This window comes from Macaca thibetana, chromosome 10 (genome assembly GCF_024542745.1).
Source record: "Macaca thibetana thibetana isolate TM-01 chromosome 10, ASM2454274v1, whole genome shotgun sequence".
In the NCBI taxonomy this organism is placed as follows: Eukaryota; Metazoa; Chordata; class Mammalia; order Primates; family Cercopithecidae; genus Macaca; species Macaca thibetana.
The window spans coordinates 20,444,506-20,465,097 of record NC_065587.1 but is presented as its reverse complement, the minus strand read 5'-3'; the positions used below and the strand labels follow the sequence as shown (position 1 = coordinate 20,465,097).

The 20,592-nt window shown below is 49.6% G+C and overlaps 1 protein-coding gene and 1 pseudogene across 1 annotated transcript in view; one reads left to right on the top strand and one right to left on the bottom strand.

Annotated features, from left to right (window-relative positions):
• The window catches only part of TBC1D10A (TBC1 domain family member 10A), a 139,871-nt gene extending 138,608 nt beyond the window's left edge, over positions 1-1,263 (bottom strand). Inside the window, exon 1 of the mRNA XM_050806726.1 lies at positions 1,260-1,263. The gene's annotated coding sequence lies outside the window, so the exon portion shown is untranslated. The remainder of the gene's footprint in view (positions 1-1,259) is intronic.
• Positions 1,264-4,958: 3,695 nt separating this feature from the next.
• Positions 4,959-7,075, top strand: LOC126964046 (zinc transporter ZIP1-like; annotated as a pseudogene).
• The last annotated feature ends 13,517 nt before the right edge of the window (positions 7,076-20,592 follow it).

Genomic DNA, 20,592 nt, shown 5'->3' with positions numbered 1-20,592 from the left:
AACTCGGCTCACTGCAACCTCCCCGTCCTGGGTTCAAGCAATTCTCCTGCCTCAGCATCCCAAGTAGCTGGGACTAGAAGTGCATGCCACCATGTCCAGCTAATTTTTGTGTTTTTAGTACAGAAGGGATTTCACCATGTTGGCCAGGCGGCTCTTGAACTCCTGACCTCAAGTGATCTGCCCGCCTTAGCCTCCCAAAGTGCTGGGATTGGAAGCGTGAGCCACTGTGCTGGCTCCCTGCTCCATTCTGGAGATGCAGGGAATTAATTGAAGGTGGGGGATGCTGGGGGAGGTTTTGGGGCACCCTCTGCTGGCCATGTTCTCACTGAGTCTGGTTCTCCGCCTGAGCTAGCCTGGGCTGGACTCTCAGGAGACAGCCTCCTGCAGGAATGTAATGAGACAGACGTCCTCCTGGCAGTGAGGAAGGAACCCCAGGTGGATGCTTGCCACCTGTGCCTTGGCACCTACCTGCCCTCCCTGGTCCCTGTCATGCCTGGCTATGAGGTCTTCACTACCCCATTTAAAGCTAATGGCTTCATCCAACTGGTAAGGGGGCTGTTGGAGGCTCATGAGGACAAGGCTGCCAAGAGCCAGGGGGTACCCAGGAGATTCGGGGGAGCAGAGCTGGGGTGTCTGGGCTGGAGAGAAGAGTAGAATCAGATCATACTGATTTGCAAGTCACAGCCTCTCTGAGTGTGAGTCTTTCTCTGAAAGATGCAGAGCACTGTATCACTGCAGAATTCAGTAGCTAAGGATTTGATGCAGATTTGCCATTTAGCATCTGTGTGTTTGCATATGCCCTTTACGTGCATTTGTTTCTTGCATCCTCAACAGCCTCGTGAGGAGATAAAACCATCATTCCCATTTCCCACATGAAGACACTGAGGCTCACAGAAGGGAACACCACAGTGTCTACCACCAAATACATCGTTCTTCAAAGCAGAATTGGCTTTTTTTTTTTTCCCTTGAGACAGGGTCTCGCTCTGTTGCCCAGGCTGGAGTACAGCGGTGCAATGATGACTTACTGTAGCCTTCACCTCTCAGGTCCCTGTCATGCCTGGCTATGAGGTCTTCACCTCATACTGGGAATGGAGACTTTGGACTGTGACCTAGACCCAGGTTCAAATCCCAGCGCCAGCTCTTGCTGGCTGTGACATCATGGGTAAGTCACTGACCTTTTGTTAGCCTCTGTTTCTTTGCTTGTTAAATGCAGGTCTGGTCCATGCCACCCCCAGTTCCCATCTCTGGTGCACTGACCACCCCCGTCCCTGACATCCAGAAGTTCTAGGTAGGAACTTCTGGATGCTGCCCTGGGAGTATGTGTAACGGTTGTGAGGTTACCTGCCTGGCCCCCTGGTTACCCTATCAAAGGTCCTTGGCAGGTAGGAGGCCCCAGATTTGGGTGTGGAGGGTGGAGGTAGGCTCTGAGGCAAGAGAGGCAGCTGGCCAAGGAAACCAGTCACAGCCTTGCATGAACAGGCTTATAGAAGGCATCATCTTACTACTAAAGGCCTCTGAGGAAACTGACACTGGCCTGGGCCACAAAGACCCACTCGAGGTACCCATTGATCAGAACCAAGGTCCTGGCTTCTGGACCCTGTCTGGAGAGGCTCCTACTGTGTGGGACCTTGGGCAATCCTTTCCATTTCTGGGCCTTGGTTTCCCCAAGTGCAAAATGAGAGCATTAGATTGGTCTGCCACTTTTGAGGCTCTCATCTAATCTTTATTAAACAGATATCTGGAGACCCCTTCATCTCCACCCACATAACCCTTGATATATGCCCTTCTGAGAGTTTCACAGAGGAGAGAGAAAGCTTGTAGTCACTCACACCATAGTATAAACAACATGTTATCTTTCTCTCCTTAGGAAAAAAATAGCTTCATATTCTCTCAACTTTCAGCATCAGTAAGCAAATAGTAGAAGGTCAGAAGTTTACAGCTCTGTATGTTGGGGGAGTGAGGGCATGTTGTGTTTTGGCTTAAAACTGTCTTTGATGTCTTTGGCTTCCAGATTACAATCAGGCCCCTGAGAAGACTTCCAATCAGGCCCCTAAGAAGGCTTCCAATCAGGTGACAGAGAAGGCTGACTTGTCCTCTGAGTTGAGTCAGGTTTCTGACTCTAGGGGGCCTGGAGACGAGTGAGGGAGGCCTCTCCTGTAGCCTGGGCTCTTCTCCAGGTCCCCTTCACAGTGAGAGACACTGGGGCCCCACATCCAGTGGTCTTTGGCTGTCCCTGTAGAACCAGGCTCTGGCTTCCTCCTTCTCCCCTCCCCCTCCTCTCTGAGCCCCCATTTGTGGCCTGCCAGGGCAGAGCCTGAAACCTCAGGCAATCTGGCTATGAGCTTGCCTACCTCATGACCCTGGAAGCCACTTACCCCTTTAAGCCTCCTTATCCAGAAGAACAGTAACTGCTGCCCACTGGATATTGTTAATAAATGCTGCCTTTGTTGCCTATCTGCGAAGGGAGGGGCCAGGGCTTCCATTTTTCTGTTTAATCCTCCCAAGAATCCTCCCAATAATCCCATGCAGTAGACACAATCAGATCCCATTCTATAGATGAGGAAACTGAGGCTTGAGGTCACGTAGGTACCAGTTGAGGCCGGAATCCCTGCACCCTCTCCCATGTGAACAACATGGTTCTGGGTAATGGGGGCTGTCATCCAGTCTCCTCCCTGCCCCTGCTAGTACACTTCCTGCCTCTTCTGGTGCATTTTCTGCCCCCGCTGATGCACTTCCTACCTCTGCTGGTGCACTTCCTGGCTCTGCTGGCGCACTTCCTGCCTCTGCTGGTTTATTTCCTGCCCCTGCTGGTGCACTTCCTGCCGCCGCTGGCACACTTCTTGCCTCTCCAGGCCCTAACTAGCCTCTCCCTCTTATATATGGAAGTCTTCCCAGCTCACTGACACTCGTAACAGGGACTCTGCTCTTGGTGTTGCTGTCTGCCCTGGGGATGGACATCTGTGTCTTCCTTTACTACTGCTGGCTCAGGACCCAGAGCTTTGAAACATGTCCAGATGCAGGTCCAGGCAGCGGAGTCTAAGGAGCCCCCACACCCACCAGCGTTTTCCAATAAAGAGATGTTCACCAATGAGTTTAGCTCTCTGGTTTTCCTGAGGAAGGGCTGAGAACATGAGGTCCCCAAAACAGGGGCCACTGTTAGGGGATACTGTCTTAGGCATGGCAGGACTCAGGCAGGGGTGGGAGGGGTGGAAAGAAGTGCATTTTTCCTCCAAAGCTGTGGCTGCCTTGGGTAGGCTGGGCTCAGAGCACTCCTGCCTTTGCCCCTTAATGTTTGAGAAGCCAGCAGCCCCCTAGGGCAGAGGTTGAGCCTCTTGAGGATGACAGAGAGGAGGACCCATTGGAGGTTTACTTTGCACATCCTCTTGCTTGTAGACCAGTGAGTGGCATGTCACAGCTGGCTGGTAGGGATCACAGCCAACTGTTAGCTTTTCAGGAATTTTATGAGCTCATTGTTAGATACAGCCATTATTAAAAATTAAATAATGTAGGCTGGGTGTGGTGGCTCATGCCTATAGTTCTAACACTTTGGGAGGCCAAGGTAGGTGATCTGCTTAAGCCCAGGAGTTCGAAACCAGTCTGGGCAACATAGTGAAACCCTGTATCTACAAAAAATATAAAAATTAGCTGGGTGTGGTGGTGCACACCTGTAGTCCCAGTTACTCAGGAGGTTGAGATGGGAGGATTGCTTATGCCTGGGAGTTTGAGGCTGCAGTGAGCCGTAATCATGCCACTGCATTCCAGCATGGGCAGCAGAATGAGACTCTGTCTCAAAATAAATAAATAAATAAATAAAATAAAATAAAATAAATAAACAATATGAAAAGATAAATGATATAAACTTAGATTTAAATACATTGTACTAAAAACAAAGTAAATGCTCAAAACGTATTGCCTCGTAATCATTTTACCACACTTTACTATCATCTATGCTCTTGGGAGCTTATTTACAGCTATTCCGTTTGGCGGAAAGACCACATTATCGTGTGCCACTGTGTATCACTTTATGTGGGAAGCCTGAAATAAGCCATGATGGACACATTTATACCATGGAAACTGACAAGGCAGGGTCTCTCTACCCTGGGAAAGCCTGTGGTTTACCACCATTCTTCTGACTCTCTTGCTAACCCAGGGGGTAGGTAGTGTGAACCAAAAGTATCTGAGACAGGTCTCAATCAATTTAGAAAGTTTATTTTTCCAAGGTTAAGGACGCATCCATGACAGCCTCATCCTGATGCCATGTGCCCAAGATGGTTGGGGCACAGCTTGGTTTTAAACATTTCAGGGAGACATGAGACATTGATCAATGTGTGTAAAATGTACATGGGTTTGGTCTGGAAAGGCAGGGCAACTTGAAGTGGGGCGGAGGCTTCCAGGTCATAGGTAGATAAGAGATAAAAGGTTTAGTTCTTTTGGGTGCTTATCAGCCTGTCACTGAATACACAATTTCCATGTGAGCAGGGGTTAAAGGAATAGTCACTTAGGCTTTAGTCTGGTTCAGTGAAGCTGCATTTTTACCTAAACAATAGGGTAGAGGAAGCAATCAGATATGCATTTGTCTCAGGTGAGCAGAGGGATGACTTTGAGTTCTGTCCTTTGTCCCGTACTTGTGAAGATCAGCTATCCATTTACACTGCCAGGGTGAAACCCAGCAGAACTGTTTTAGGGTAAAAATCTTGAGGCCCACAAGGAATTTCCTTGTGGGCAAAATGTGCGTGAGGTATGTAGCTTTTTAATCTTTGTAGCTATCTTATATAGGAATAAAATGGGAGGCAGGTTTGCCTGACGCAGTTCCTGGCTTGTCTTTTCCCTTTGGCTTAGTGATTTTGGGGTCCCCAGATTTATTTTCCTTTCACAGTGGATAACACTGCTCCCCATTCCAGACTTACATTCTAAGGATCAGAGAGGGCAAGTGACCTGGCAAAGGCCTCCCAGCGTATATGGTCACAGGTAAGGCTCAAGCCTGGTCTATTATTCCCTCCCCAAAACTGCCTGGGAGGGAGAAGGGAAAGCCAGCCTCAGCTGTGTCTCCTGGCTATCTGGAGCTCTCCCTCCAGATTTCTTTCTACCTCTCTGGCTGTCACCACAGTGCTAAAAGCTTGGGCTCAGGCCCTCCTCTGTCTGCCCTGGCTGCTCCCACTCATTCTTGTGGCTTCTGTCCCCAATACTCTGGCACCACATCTCCTATTTATCTCCTCTAGACATATATCACGGTAGCAGCCTCTAGCCTGTTCCTCTCTAAATGTTCTCTCTGGCCAACCACTTCTTAAAATGTTCAGAACAGAGTCCAGACCCTCATAGCAGCTCTCATGGACCTTGGTGATTTGGATAACGCCCCTATCATACACACCCTTCTCACTGCCCCACCCCAAATCTTCATTTCAGCCATTCTGTCCTTTTTGGGTCCTTAGATCTGGTGTTTCTCCTGCCCAAGCTTTCTCATATACTGTTCCCTCCTATTGGGAAACTCCCTTCCATGCCTTTCCCCCAGCCTGTCCTGCAGGTCCACCAGCCCTACCCTGATTACAGCCCCCTCCTCCCTCAGTTCCCGCTCCCCAACCCAAGGTGACCTCTGACCCCCTCTAACTGGCTTGGGAAGCTCCTCTTGTAACCACCCGGTGGGTTATGAAGGCAGGGGAATTGCAGTGGAGAAAGAGTTTATGCAGAACTGACTGAACAGGAGACCGGAGTTGTTTTTTTGTTTGTTTGTTTCTGTTTTTCTTTTGAGATGAAGTCTCGCTCTGTCATGCAGGCTGGAGTGCAGTGCCGTGATCTCGGCTCACTGCAACCTCCTCCTCCCAGGTTCAACCCATTCTCCTGTCTCAAGGAGACAAGTAGCTGGGACTACAGGCATGTGCCACCACGCCTGGCTAATTTTTGTATTTTTTAGTAGAAATGGGGTTTCACCATGTTGGCTAGGCTGGTCTTGAACTCCTGACCTCAGGTGATCGACCCGCCTTGCCGTCCCAAAGTGCTGGGATTACAAGCAGAAGCCACCGAGACTGGAGTTTTTTTATTATTCAAATTAGTCTCTTGGAGCATTTAGGGGCTAGGGTTTTTCAAATGTAGTTTAGGGGAAGGGTGGTGGGGGCGGCTAGGGAATGGGGCCTGCCGCTGACTGGTTGAGGCTGCAATGATTAGGGTGTGGGAAATGATCCTGCATGCTGAGTCACTTCTGGGTGAGGCCGCAGGAGCAGTTGGCAGGTCCAGCTGGAACCATAGGTGTCAGACATACAAAAAACCTGAAAAGATACCTCAAAAAAGGCCGGGCGCAGTGGCTCACACCTGTAATCCCAGCACTTTGGGAAGCGGAGGTGGGTGGATCACCTAAGGTCAGGAGTTTGAGACCAGCCTGGCCAACATGGTGAAACTCCTGTCTCTACTAAAAATACAAAAACTAACTGGACGTGGTGACGGGCGCCTGTAATCCCAGCTGCTCGGGAGGCTGAGGCAGAATTGCTTGAACCCAGGAGGTGGAGGTTGCAGTGAGCCAAGATTGTGCCATTGAACTCCAGCCTGAGTGACAAGAGAGAAACTCCATCTCAAAAAAAAAAAGATATCTCAAAAGGCCAATCTTCCTGAAGAGCCAGGGGTTTCACAGGCGAATGGAGCCCCAGCAACCCCCTCAGCCCTGTGTGCCCTTGTTCTGGTCTTCTTCCTAGCTCTATACTCAGTGTTCAAGGGGCTGCAGCAAGACGGGGCTTGGGCCACGGAGCTACGCCTGGCTTTGCTGCTCCACAAGGGCACTGTGGCTGTCAGTCTGTCCCTGCAGCTGCTGCAGAGCCCCTTGGGGTTACAGGTGGCTGGCTGTGGGATCCACTTCTCATGCATGACACTTCTAGGCATCCGGATGGGTGCGGCTCTAACAGTCAGCAGGGCCTCTGCGCCAGCTGGCCCAGTCTGTGCTAGAGGGCATGGCGGCTGGCAGCTTCCTCTATATCACCTTTCTGGAAATCCTGCCCGGGAGCTGGCGACTTCTGAGCAAAGGATCCTCAAGGTCATTCTGCTCCTAGCAGGCTGTGCCCTGCTCATTGTCCTGTTCTTCATCCAAATCTAAGGGGCTTTGAAAGAGAGGCCCTTGCCTCTCCCTCCCTGCCCCAGTGTGTGGGGAAAAGGAAGGAATGGGAAGGGAGGTTCTGAGGACCAAAGCTTTCTTTAGGAGCTAAGGATGGAGCCTTTGGGACTATCTGATCCATGAGAGGGAAGTGGGCAGGCAAGAGAGACTGGTCCCAGCCCCAGGAAACAAGAGATAGTTTAGTCACTAGAGACATGATTGGGGACATTAGTGTTACTAGAAAGGGGTCTCAATCCAGACCCCAAGAGAGGGTTCTTCGCTCTTACACAAGAAAGAATTCGAGGTGAGTCCATAAAGTGAGAGCAAGTTTATTAAGAAAGTAAAGGAAGGCCAGACGCGGTGACTCACACCTGTAATCCCAGCGCTTTGGGAGGCCGAGGCGGGCAGATCACAACATCAGGAGATCAAGACCAGCCTGGCTGACATGGTGAACCCTGTTTCTATTAAAAATACAAAAATTAGACGGGCATGGTGGCGCATGCCTGTAATCCCAGCTACTCGGGAGGCTGAAAGCAGGAGAATCGCTTGAATCCGGGAGGCAGAGGTTGCAGTGAGCCAAGAATACGCCACTGCACTCCAGCCTGGGTGACAGAGTGAGACTCTGTCTCAAAAACGACAACAACAACAACAACAACAACAATAACAAAAACCAACTAAAGTAAAGGAATTAATGAATACTCCACAGACAGAGGAGCAGCAGCATGGGCTGCTTGACTGACTATACTTATAGTTATTTCTTGATCATGTAACTACCCAGCGTGTTCTCCTTGCCCACTGCCTAGACAGAGCCAATTGATCAAGACGGGAATTGCAATAGAGAAACAGTAATTCACACAGAGCCTGCTGTGCGGGAGACTGGAATTTTATTATTACTCAAATCAGTCTCCCCAAGCATTCGGGGATCAGAGTTTTTAAGAATAATTTGGTGAGTAGGGGCCGCCAGTGAGTCAGGAGTGCTGATTGGTTGGGTCAGAGATGAAATCACAGGGAGTGGAAGCTGTCCTTTTGTGCTGTCAGTTCCTGGGTGGGGGCCACAAGATCACATGAGCCAATTTATTTTATTTTATTTTATTTATTTATTTTGGAGATGGAGTTTCACTCTTCTTGTCCAGGCTGGAGTGCAATGGCACGATCTCGGCTCACTGCAACCTCCGCCTCCCAGGTTCAAGCGATTCTCCTGCCTCAGCCTCCCTGGTAACTGGGATTACAGGCATGAGCCACCACGCACGGCTAATTTTGTAGTTTTAGTAGAGACGGGGTTTCTCCATGTTGGTCAGGCTGGTCTCGAACTCCCGACCTCAGGTGATCCGCCGCCTTGGCCTCCCAAAGTGCTGGGATTACAGGCATGAACCACTGCGCCCGGCTGAGCCAGTTTATTGATGTGTGTGGTGCCAGCTGATCCATCAAGTGCAGGGTCTGCAAAATATCTCAAGCACTGGTCTTAGGCTTTACAATAGTGATGTTACCCCCAGGAGCAACCTGGGGAGGGACAGAATCTTGTAGCCTCCAGCTGCATGACTCCTAAACTACAATTTATAATCTTTTGGCTAATTTGTTATTCCTACCAAGGCAGTCTAGTCCCCAGGCGAGAAGTAGGTTTGTTCTGGGAAAGGGCTGTTATCTTCTTTGTTTTAAACTATAAACTATAAACTAAGTTCCTTCCAAAGTTAATTCAGCCTATGCCCAGGAATGAACAAGGACAACTTGGAGGTTAGAAGCAAGATGAGGCTGGGCATGGTGGAGCACCTGTAATCCCAGCATTAAGGGAGGCTGAGGCAGGCAGATCACTTCAGGTTGAGGTCAGCAGCTCGAGACCAGCCTGGCCAACATGATGAAATCCCGTCTCTACTAAAAATACAAAAATTAGCTGGGCATAATGGTGGGCATCTGTAATCCCAGCTACTTGGGAGGCTGAGGCAGAAGAATCACTTGAACTCAGGAGGCGGAGTGAGCTGAGATTGTGCCACTGTACTCCTGCCATGGTAACAAAGCAAGAGTCCATCTCCAAAAAAAAAAAAAAAAAAAAAAAAAAAGCAAGACGTACTTGGTTAGTTCAGATCTCTTTCACTGTCTCAGTTATAATTTTGCAATGGTACTTTCAAGCATAAGCCAAGCGCGGTGGCTCACGCCTGTAATCCCAACACTTCAGGAGGCCAAGGCAGGTGGATCACCTGAGGTCAGGAGTTTGAAACCAGCCTAGTCAACATGGAGAAACGCTGTCTCTATTAAAAACACAAAATAATTAGCCAGGCATGGTGGTGTGCGCCTTTAATCCCAGCTACTCAGGAGGCTGAGGCAAGAAAATCGCTTGAACCTGGGAGGTGGAGGTGGCAGTGAGCCGAGATCATGCCACTGCACCCCAGCCTGGACAACAGAGTGGGACTCCATCTCCAAAAAACAAACAGACAAACAAAAAGCATATATTAAACAATTACTCATCAGTTTTCTTGGAAAGAAGCGGGCAATTCCCATAACTGATGGTTTCTCCCCTTTTTAGACCATATAGGGTAACATCCTGATGTTGCATTGGCATTTGTAAACTGTTGTGGTGCTGGTGGGAGTGTCTTTTAGCATGCTAATGTATTATAATTAGCGTATGATGAGCAATGAGGATGATCAGAGGTCACTTTCATTGCTATCTTGGTTTTGGTGGTTTTTGGCTGGCTTCTTCACCACATCCTGGTTTTTTTTTTTGTTTTTTTTTTTTCAAGACAGAGTCTTGCTCTCTCACCCAGGCTGGAGTACAATGGTGTGATCTTGGCTCACTACAACCTCTGCCTCCCCAGGTTCAATGACTCTCCTGCCTCAGCCTCCCGAGTAGCTGGGATTACAGGCATGTGCCACCACGTCCTGCTAATTTTGTATTTTTAGTGGAAACGGGGTTTCACTATGTTGGTCAGGCTGGTCTCGAACTCCAGATCTCAAGTGATCCACCCACCTCGGCCTCCCAAAGTGCTGGGATTACAGGTGTGAGCCACCGCAGCTGGCCACTACATCCTGTTTTATCAGCAAACTCTTTGTGACCTGTATCTTGTGCCAACCTCCTATCTCATCCTGTGACTAAGAATGCCTAACCTCCTGGGAATGCAGCCCAGTAGGTCTCAGCTTTATTTTACCCAGTCCCTACTCAAGATGGAGTCACTCTGGTTTGAAAGCCTCTGATATTAGGATTGGGGAAGACACTTGACTGCTAGAATCAGAGGTTGGATACTATACATAGGGACAGGCTGATATGGGAGGCTGCAGGTGGGCACACGGCTGCTGTGGGATAGAGGGATAGAGAGGGCATAAACCCAGAGTCAGTGTCCTGTTGGTTCTACCCCATTTCAGCACCTGTCACTTGGAGCAGAGCCCTGGTGCTTTTTTAGCTCCTACTCTCATATCTATCTCCCCTCTTCCCTTCTCCCAGGGGACTAGTGCCACATGGTCTCTCCCTGCCATTTTGATATCTTCTCTGCAGTCCTGCTCACTCTCTCTCTTTATTTTCTTTTCTTGAGAAGGAGTCTCACTCTGTCACCCAGGCTGAAGTGCAGTGGTACAATCTCAGCTCACTGCAACCTCTGCCTCCTGGGTGCAAGCGATTCTTCTGCCTCAGCCTCCCCAGTAGCTGGGATTACAGGTGCCAGCCACCACGCCTGGCTAAATTTTGTATTTTTATTTTTTGTATTTTTATTTTTATTTTTTTTTAAGATGGAGTCTCGCTCTGCCACCCAGGCTGGAGTGCAGTGGCCGGATCTCAGCTCACTGCAAGCTCCGCCTCCCGGGTTCCGGCCATTCTCCTGCCTCAGCCTCCCGAGTAGTTGGGACTACAGGCGCCCACCACTGCGCCCGGCTAGTTTTTTGTATTTTTTAGTAGAGATGGGGTTTCACCGTGTTAGCCAGGATGGTCTCGATCTCCTGACCTCGTGATCCGCCCGTCTCGGCCTCCCAAAGTGCTGGGATTACAGGCTTGAGCCACCGCGCCCGGCTAAATTTTGTATTTTTAGTAGAGATGGGGTTTCACCATGTTGGCCAGGCTGGTCTCAAACTTCTGATCTCGTGATCCGCCCACCCCGGCCTCCCACAGTGCTGGGATTACAGGCGTGAGTCACCGCGCCTGGCCTTGCTCACCCTATTTTTAAAGTGCCAAACAAATCCCCTCCCTCTTTCTCAAAGCACAGTGATGTGCCACTGAGCCCTGCCCAGCACCTCAATGGAGGGGGCTGCTTGCTCTTTCTTTCGGTCCCAGATCCTGGGGTGGGAGAGAAATGTTTGCTGGGCCAGGGTTGGGAGAGGGTTGGAGAGTTGCAGCCACCTATCGCTGCTGTACCCCAGGAATACAGGACATGGACATGGTACCCCCCTGCCCAGATGATAAATATGAGCTCCCAAAACATTCTTCTGAATAAATTCGAGGAGCCCAAGGGGGAAAGGGAATGCCTATTCCCAAAGGTTATTTTCGGGGAGGGAAGGCTGTGCATAGAGCCATATTCTTTAGAATCTATTTTATTAACTGACCTGTGTTGGAACATGTTACCCAAATGAAAGGTGTTTCTAAACAAAACAAGACAAAAATAACAACAAAAGACCAATCTTAGGTTCTAAAATAGTGATGTTATCTGCAGGAGTACTTGGGGAAGTTGCATATCATCTCACCTCTGGAATAATGACTGGCTATCATTTATGTCTACACCTCAGGAGAATTCAGCCTTCTCTGTTCTCCTACCCAGGTGGTCTCTTATTAGCTTCGCAAAGGTGGTTGAGTTTTGGGGAAGGGCTATTATCATTTAAACTATAAACTGTCTCCCTAAGTTAGCGTGGCCTAAGCCCAGGAATAATTAGGGGCAGCTTGAAGGTCAAGGGCAAGATTAGGACTTGGCTAGATCAGATCTCTTTCACTGCCATAATTTTCTCACTGTTACGATTTTTGCAAAAGTGGTCTCACTCTGGGCTCCCTCTAGGCCAACACTCCCTCCATTGCTGTAGTAGCTGCCTGTGGAGGTCTCTGCTTCTCCTCTGTGAATCCGCATCTATCCTGGAGACTGCACACATCACCTGTGTGGCTTTCAGATGCCATTGGCCTCATGGTGAAGTGGAGCTAGCAACAGAGACTCCTCCCACCAGCTTGGGAGGGCTGAAGTGAGAAATCCCAGGTTCCTGGCACAGAATGGGTAGTTGCCCCCTCCCAGGCAGCCCAGCCCCTGCCTCTGCCCCAAACTCCCAGGGGCAATTGCTGAGTTTAGCAAATAACAGGGTGCTTAAATGTGAATTTTGGATAAACAGCAAAGGATGTTTTAGAAGTGTGCCCCTAACATTGCATGGGGCATACTTATACTAAACTGGGCATCCTGTATTTTGCCTGGCAACCTTACTTGAAGGGGCATCCACAGAGCTGGAACACCTCCTCCAAACACTCTAACCATGTACAAGTGGGAAGCCCTCTCTCTAGGGAAAGCTTGCCTCTTTCCTGGGCAGGGAACCAGAGGCAATTCTTTGTGGCTATCAGTTCTGTGCTAAGTTATTAATATGGGTGGGGAAACAGGTGCAGAGAGGTCAACCAGACAGAAGGTTGTGATGGGAAATCACCATCCCCTGTGTGAGAGGATGGAGCAGACCCCAGCTGGGATGGGGCAGGGTCTTTTCCCACCCCCAGGTTTTGTGGCCTTTGTCCCAGAGCATGCTGGGAGTTGGGTGCCAAATGGTCATCTTCGCGCAATACTAGCAATAACCACAAGGGGGGAGCACCTCCCAACGTGCCCACGTTGGCGGATTCAAACTGGTTATTGATAAACTCTTAGTGAATTGCTCATAGTGGACACCGGGTCCTGTTCTAAGCAATTCATGCGATGTGACTCATTTAATCTTAACAACCTTCAACAGAAACTTGGTACAAAACATAATAATAATCCTCATAAACTCATCTTGAGATGGATGTTGTTAGGTCTCTGTTTCCTAGAGTTAGTCACTGACCCAAGCTCACACAGTCCTCCAACTCCTGATATCTCCCCTAGCCTAGGACTACTTTTGCCCATTGCCCTTCCAGCCCATGACCCGCTACACAGTCGGGGGCTGATTCATAGGCTGTGTGACCTTAGGCAAGTTACCTAGCGTTCTGAGCGTTGGTTTTCTCGCTGCATAGTTCTCTGTAATGACCTAAAGGTGTTATGAGGATTACAGACAAAATGATTCACAAAGCATCCAGGCAGCGTGGGGCTCACAGCAAGAGCTCCACAAATACTGGCCATTATTTTTGTGGCAAGAGACATCCTCTTCGAGGGCAAATGATTGAATTGTTCCATCTGTGTCTGACCTAGATATAAAAAATGCCAATTACATGGTTCAAGGGTTCCACTTTTAAGAATTTATTTGGAGGAACTAATTGAACAATTGTCCAGAGATGTGCATCTGAGGATTGTTGGAGTCTTATTTGTGTGAACTAAAAGCTTTGGAATTCCTTAATTGCCCAATGCATAAAGAAACATTCTGATCTGATCACACTGGTGGCTGAATCTCTCCAAGTCCCTCCTCTGTCCTGATACCTTTCATGGCTCATGACAGTCCCCAGGATCCAGTCTGAACACCTCAGTCTGGCACTCAAAATCCCCTGGCCTCATCTCTCACCACGACACATCCCTGCACCCATGCTATTGCCTCCCCTGAGTTCTCATCAATCTCTGGATGTGCCCTGCACGTCCTGCCTCTCTGTCTTTGCTCAGACCATGTCATCTGCCAGGAATGCCCGCCCCCCATCCCATTTCCCTTTTTTACCAGCCTTCAAGGTCCAGATCTAATGGTACCCGCTCTGTGAACCCTGCTTGGCTCTCTCCCCAAGACAGAATCATCTTGTCCTACAGTCCCCTCCATCACGCGCTCAGCCCTCCCCTTGGACACCCACAGAGAACGTGGATGGAGCTTTTTCTGTGTGCCATACACTGAGCTAAGCATCGCATTATGTAGCCTCATGAGACAGGTGCCATCATTATCACCTTCCTGCAGATGAAAAAATGAAGCCCACTGTGCAGTCACGCTTCATCAGCATTAACTCTGTGAATCCAAAAGTATCTGAGACAGGTCTCAATCAATTTAGAAGGTTTCTTTTGCCATGGTTAAGGATGTGCCCATTACACAGCCTCAGGAGGTCCTGACGGCATGTGCCCAAGATGATTGGGGTACAGATTGCTTTTGTATAATTTGGGGGGACATAAGACATCAATCAGTACATGTAAGATTTATATTGGTTTGATGTGGAAGGATGGAGCAACTCCAAGCGGGCACTTCCAGGTAATAGGTAGATTTAAAATTTTCTGATTGGCAATTGGTTGAAAGAGTTATTATCAATAGAAAGGAATTATCAGTAGAAAGTCTGGGTTAGTGGGATGTGGAGGTTGCAGTGAGCTGAGATCGCGCCATTGCACTCCAGCCTGGATGACAACAGCGAGACTTCATCTCAAAAAAAAAAAAAAAAAAGAAAGTCTGGGTTAGGATAAGGGTCGTGGAGACCTGGGGGTTTTTGTTTTTTGTTTGTTTGTTTGTTTTTGTTTTTTTGAGACAAAGTCTCACTCTGTCACCCAGGCTGGAGTGCAGTGGTGCGATCTTGGCTCACTTCAACCTCTACCTCCAGGTTCAAGTGATTTTCCGGCCTCAGCCTCCTGAGTAGCTGGGATTACAGGTGCCCGTCACCATGCCTGGCTAATTTTTTTATTTTTAGTAGAAATGGGGTTTTGCCATATTGGCCAGGCTGGTCTTGAACTCCTGACCTCAGGTGATTGACCCGCCTCGGCCTCCCAAAGTGCTGGGATTACAGGCATGAGCCATCACGCTGGGCCAAGACCAAGGTTTTATCATGGAGATGAAGCCTCCAGATAGCAGGCTTAGGAGAGAACAGACCGTAAATGTTTCTTATCAGACTTAGGGTGGGGTCTGTGTTGATGTTCATATTGGTCGGCTTTTCCTGAATTCCAAAAGGGAGGAGGTTACCATGCCGCATGCCTGACCCCACTCCCTTCCCATCATGGTCTGAAGTACTCTTTCGGGTAAACTTTGCAATTCCCCTGGCCGACAGGAAGGGTCCATTCAGATTGGTGGGGGGGGTTCTTAGAATTTTATTTTTGGTTTACAACTCTTACGGGTGTTAGTAAATTCAACATGAGTGAGGAGGACTTTGGAGCCTTTCTTTTTTTTTTTTTTTTTTTTTTTTGAGACGGAGTCTTGCTCTGCCGCCCAGGCTAGAGTGCAGTGGCCGGATCTCAGCTCACTGCAAGCTCCGCCTCCCGGGTTCACGCCATTCTCCTGCCTCAGCCTCCCGAGTAGCTGGGACTACAGGCGCCGCCACCTCGCCCGGCTAGTTTTTTGTATTTTTTAAAGTAGAGATGGGGTTTCACCGTGTCAGCCAGGATGGTCTCGATCTCCTGACCTCGTGATCCGCCCGTCTCGGCCTCCCAAAGTGCTGGGATTACAGGCTTGAGCCACCGCGCCCGGCTGGAGCCTTTCTTAAAATCAGGGTCATTGCAGATAGGTGTGTGTGTTTGGCAGGGTGGGGGTGGGTGTCGCTGGTAGAGGACTAGAGGATTGTGGAAGTGTTTGACCTGGGCCCGGCTCAGCCATGCCCTAGGCTTGCCTGTGGGCTCCAGGTTCCTTCCCCAGCCTCTTCTGGGCCTATTTAAAGAGGCTTTGGGGTGGTGGGCAATGTTGTTGGTTTTCTTTTTTTTTTCATGATGGCTGCCCCCAAGGGGCTTCTGCTGGTTGCTCTAGTCTTGCTACTTGGTAAGTTCTGGGCATGGGCCTCCCTTGGGAGATGGGGTGGTGGAGCAAGGGCCTTCCTCCTACTCTCTCTGCGCATGACCAAGCCTACCTTGGCCAGCTGTGCACCTGGTAAGGCCGCTTCAGGATAGCCGCCACCGCAGGCCTGGGCTGCAGCAGGAGCTGGTCTTGGCATCCTGGGGATACGAGCAAGAGACTTCCTTCCTCATAGCCTGCGAGTCACTCTGCCGGGTACCCCCTGACAGCCCCACCCCTCAATGCCCCTGACCCCTGGGGTCCCTTGCTTCTTCCCCCAATGAGATCTGAGACCACCAGGATCCTGGGTCAGTCATTTCTCTTCCTTGAACATCACAGTGCATCTCGGGAGCCTTTCAGGCTTGTCGCAGGTTGAGCAGGGGCCTCTTGGGGTCCAGGGCAGTCCTGCTTCCTGAGGCTAGGGCTCCCCAGCCAGGCCAAACGCCAGGTGCAGGGCTCACTCCTATCCTGCTCTCCTGGCCTCTTGGGCAGAGCTTGGCACGCAGTAGATGCTCAGTAAATGCTAAACAAATGCCTTACATTCTCCTAAAAAAAAAAAGCCTAGACCAGGAGAGGTGGCTAACACATGTAATCCTAGCACTGGGAGGCCAAGGCAGGAGGATTGCTTGAGGCCAGGAATTTGAGACCAGCCTGGGCAATGTAAGGATACCTCATCTCTAAAAAAAAAAAAAAAAAAAGCCAGGCATGGTGATGTGTACCTGTGGTCTCAGCTACTCAGGAGGCTGAGAGGGGAGGATCATCGAGACCAAGAGTTCGAGGTTGCAGTGAGCTATGATTGCACCACTGCACTTCAGCCTGGGCTGTCTCTAAAAAACTTTCTCTAAAAAACAGATGAATCTCCAAAACTTCTTTCCCTTCCTTGGTTTGCCCTAGGCCCTCTGAGTATAGATAACCCCTCTTAGAAGCAGCATGGCAAGGTGGTCAGGAGCCCAAATGAGAAAAAGAATTAACTGGGGACCATGTAAGGGTTGAGTCCCTTTACACACAGGCCAGTTACTCACACAGACAAAAAGTAGTTACTGGCAGGGAGAGGGTAAAGGCAAACTTAGCTTGCATTGTTGTATCATTTGGTATGCCATCCCTTGTGAGTTTGAGTCTGAGTTCTGTAGCTCATGGCTGCATGCAATCACGGGCAGATAATAGCAAGACTTCTCAGACTCACTTTCCACATCGGTAAAATTGAGGTGGTTATGAGGCCCGCAAAGGGTACATAGAATGGCCCCTAATGGCAGCTACAGTGATACTCACGGCTGGTCAAGGTTATTTGAGGGGCATCCCTTCCACCCTTCCATTCCCACTACCCTCCCCGGGAGAACTTGCCCAGGGCTTGCCCTCCAGTCTGACTGGGTGGATGTTGGATCCCTTTGATCTGTGGCCTCCCTTCCCCTGCAGTCCCTAGCCCAGGCCGCTCCTCAGGCAAGAGGCGAATAGTCTGTTGCAGCCAGCTCTCCAAGGAGCCCTGCCCCCCACCACAGAGCCCTGCAGCTGGCCCTCCAGATACCACATAGTGAGTCCTAGGCTAGGGTGGATGGGGATGGAGTGTGGATCTCCTGCAAGGATTGCCTGAAGCAGAGGAGGGCAGAATGAAGATCACCTGTTGGCCCCTGTTGCCCGATGAGGGTGCACCATCCTCTTTCTGGCGTGAGTCCTCCGCCCTTGCTGGGACAGCACCCATTTGTCAGATTGGAATGAGACCACCACTTCTCCTGTTGTCCTTTCTAGCTTTTCCCCACCTCCCCTTTTCCCCAGTTTATAAGACAGGAGAAAAGGGAGAAAGCAAGAAGTTGGAAAGAAACAGAAGGAAGAGAAATAGCTAGATGACCTTGGCGCCACCACCTGGCCCTGGTGGTTAAAATAATCATATTAACCCCTGACCAAAACTACTGGTGTTATCTGTAAGTTCCAGACATTGTATGAGAAAGCACTGTAAAACTTTTTGTTCTGTTAGCTGATGTATGTAGCCCCCAGTCACGTTCCTCACGCTTACTTGATCTATCGTGACCTTTTCATGTGGACCCCTTAGAGTCGTAAGCCCTTAAAAGGGCTAGGCATTTCTTTTTCGGAGAGCTCGGCTCTTAAGATGCAAGTCTGCCGACGCTCCCGGCCGAATAAAAAACCTCTTCCTTCTTTGATCTGGTGTCTGAGGAGTTTTGTCTGCGGCTCGTCCTGCTACAAGATAAGACTGGGATAAGCTGGATGCAGGGGCTTACACCTGTAATCCCAGCACTTTGGGAGGCCCAAGTGGGAGGATCGTTTGAGCCCAGGAGTTTGAGACCAGCCTAGGCAACATAGCAAAGTCTCATCTCTACAAAAAACCCCACAAAACCAAAACCAAAACCAAAAATTAGCCAGGTGAAGTGGCACGTGCCTGTTGTCCCGGCTACTCTGGAGGCTTGAGCTCAGGAGGTCAAGGCTGCAGTGAGCCATGATTGTACCACTGCCCTGCAGCCTAAGTGACAGAATGAGACCCCAACTCGAAGAAAAAAAAAAAAAAGGCTAAGATAAAAGAGCCGAAGTTTAACCTCCTCTCTGAGCCTCCATCATTCGACCTATAAAATAGGCATAACAAACACCTTTAGGACCATTGATGTATCAGTGGAATTATGGCTGTGACCTACCAGGCACGCAGTACATGCTTGTTAGAGGATGGCCCTGGCTACTTGTCAGGGACAACTCTCTTCCTCCTTCTCCCTCAGGTGCCCTCCCACCTCCCTATGTGGGAGGCTTGTGGCTGACCCTACCTAGAAGCCCACATCTGGCTAGTGTCAAACTGGACCATGAAGGTCTACACGGATGAATGTGTGAGCTCCCAGAACCAGCCCTGAACTGCCTCCAGAGGATGTACACCCTTGTCTTCAACTGAGGGTCTGTACAGCTGCCAGAGTTGGAGGGCGCAGGAGAGGATCTGCTTACAATGAGGAGCCCACCCCAGATTTTCCCAACCCCAGGGTCTTGCTTGGCTGGGCCACCAGAGTGGAGGTCTGCCTTGTTGCACTTGGTCACTGGTGATTGACCTTTTTTGGTATCTGGTCTGATCTTGATTGTGTCTGGACCTGCCCACTTGGGCTGTGTGAGTGACCAGGTACCAGGTTTTTTGTTTTTTTTTTTGAGACAGAGTTTCACTCTGTTGCCCAGGCGGGAGTGCAATGGTGTGATCTCGGCTCACTGGAACCTCCGCTTCCCGGGTTCAAGTGATTCTCCTGCCTCAGCCTCCCGAGTAGCTGGGATTACAGATGCCCACCACCACGCCCTGCTAATTTTTGTATTTTTAGTAGAGATGGGGTTTCACCATGTTGGCCAGGCTGGTCTCAAACTCCTGACCTCAAGTGATCCGCCTGCTTCAGCCTCCCAAAGTGCTGGGATGACAGGCGTGAGCCACCGTGCCTGGCTGTGACCAGGTACTCTTCTCAGCTGTGGAGTGACTGCAGTGGCCTTAGAGTCTCGTTATTAATGGCTGACTTTGTAATATCTGCTCTTTGCTCAGGCCAAACACTTCTGTCCCCAAACTCCAGTGACAGGGTGAGTGTTTCATGATAGGGCTTTGAGGAGCAAGAAGATCCCATACGAGCCTCTCATGGCTTCCCAGGAAACCTGTTCTTGCGGGTCTACCAGCCAATGGTCCCCCTGGCCTCCTTGGCAAGCCCCCAGGTGCCTCTCAATGGGCCCCAGGTCTGGCTCTTGGTCTCGGCAGGATAATGAGACACTGCAGTTCCGCATGAAGGCCTTTGTGCTCCACAATGATGGGGAAGAGGATGAGGTCAGAGGCTCCAGGGGTGCCTTAGGCCCTACTGAAGGTCTAGGGACTCTTTTCATGTCAATCTGCTTCCCTTCCCATGGGGCTTCTCTTCCCTTCCCATTTTGGGGGCCAGCCCAGAAAAGGGGTGCTGGATTCCCTGATAGTTTCTAGATTTAGCAAATAAAAATATAGGATGCCAAGTTACATGTGAATTTCAGATAAACAACAATTTTTTTTTTTTTTTTTTTTTTTTTTTGAGACAGAGTCTCCCTCTTTCACCCAGGCTGGAGTGCAGTGGTGCGATCTCGGCTCACTGCAACCGCTACCTGCCAGGTTCAATTGATTCTCATGCCTCAGTCTCCCAAGTAGCTGGGATTATAGCTGTGTGCCACCATGCCCGGCTAATGGTGAACAACAGTTTTTTTAGTATAAATATGTCCCAAATATTGCATGGGACATACTTGTACTAAATTTCTAAAAATGTACCTGTGTGTCCTGTATTTTATCTTGCAACCCTAACTCCTGAGAATGGCAATGGGATAAATGGTCCAGAGTTGGGACTTGAAACCCACAGTTTCGGGTCTGACTTGAGTGCTGACCGAGAGGAGAGGCCTTCAAGGTCTCACATTCTCCATGTGTGGGATCAAGTCACTCTGGGATCACACCTGGCCTGCGGCTCTCACAGAAGCACTGAAAAGATCCACTCATCACCATAGAGAACTCTCTGTAAGGGCTGCAGAGATCTCAATACATCTGATTATGGGTGAGGCAACCTAAGCACCATGGGTACGGAAGGCCTGAAGTCTACTTGAAGGCTTCTTATATGAATAAGCTACTGTCATCATGGGAAATTCAGGTGAATAAAAGACAACTAACATCACTTGGAGATTGTCTCAAGATGATGCTAGAATTTCCTAAGTCTCTATGTCTTTTTAAGAGCCACACTCCACATTTGATTCTTTCCTTTCTTCTTTTGAGGGCTTTTCTT